The following is a 485-nucleotide window of genomic DNA, read 5'->3' as shown; positions in this document are numbered from 1 at the left end:
TATCGATATATCGATACTGATGCGAGTATCGAAAGTATCGATACTCACGAGATTGAGGACTTGTTAAGGTGTTTTTTTTTTTTTTTTTTTTTTACATATTCTCAATTATTTAACAAACGATTTGATTGACAGCAGTGGTTCTAGAGGCAAAGTTGTTTGGAATGAGGAGGTCTATCAGATTATACAAATATTGTGTGTATGTGTGAAAAACCACGCAATATACAATAGTTTACTCCTTTGAAAAATACGATATGTACAAAATACAATACTTTTATTGGCTCATTTAGCTGAGCCATGGAACAAACAAGATAAGCCCTGAAAATTGATAAAACAACACATATTATACCTACACTTAAAGGGGTCATATGATGTTGCTAAAAATAACATTATTTTGTGTATTTAGTGTAATGAAATGTGTTTATGCGGTTTAAGGTTAAAAAAACACATTATTTTCCACATTCTGTACATTATTGTTTCTCCTCTAT

This window comes from Sinocyclocheilus rhinocerous, unplaced genomic scaffold, assembly GCF_001515625.1.
Source record: "Sinocyclocheilus rhinocerous isolate Xijiao unplaced genomic scaffold, SAMN03320098_v1.1 scaffold1300, whole genome shotgun sequence".
Classification (NCBI taxonomy): Eukaryota; Metazoa; Chordata; class Actinopteri; order Cypriniformes; family Cyprinidae; genus Sinocyclocheilus; species Sinocyclocheilus rhinocerous.
This window is presented reverse-complemented; position numbering follows the sequence as displayed.